A 497-nucleotide genomic window follows, 5' to 3' on the forward strand; every position below is an offset into this window, starting at 1 on the left:
ATGGAGCTGCTTTCAGGGCGCGTCGGAGAAACAAAGCTGTCGTTCTTGCCGAGCACTTCACGAGATTAAAGAGCGAGAGACGGTGCCCTTTTCTCTACAGTACACGGTTCAAAAAGTATTGCGTGTGTTGCAGCGCAATTCACCTCCAGAACAACAGGTGGATTAACGTGTTTTTTGTCGAAGACGACCTAGAGAGTCGCGTCTTTGTGTGTGGAAGTCGTTGGTTGGTTTGTTTATTTATTCATCACAGACTTTATTGCCCCGTGCATCGCCACTGCTGCATTTCATCGCGTCCCATATTTCCCTCCACAACTTTGTTCACACCTCGACCGGCAAACCGGCGTTTGTGGAGACCTCCCTCCATGAATCAGATGCCGTCCGCGCGTCCTTATAGTCCGCCAATGACGGCTTGTATAAGCGGTCATATTTCTGCATTTCTTCTGACAAAAGTTCTTCAATCTGATCCGTTATCTCGTAAACATTCTTCCTTTTAATAA

The sequence above is a fragment of the Gasterosteus aculeatus genome, chromosome 18 (assembly GCF_964276395.1).
Source record: "Gasterosteus aculeatus chromosome 18, fGasAcu3.hap1.1, whole genome shotgun sequence".
NCBI classification, from domain to species: Eukaryota; Metazoa; Chordata; class Actinopteri; order Perciformes; family Gasterosteidae; genus Gasterosteus; species Gasterosteus aculeatus.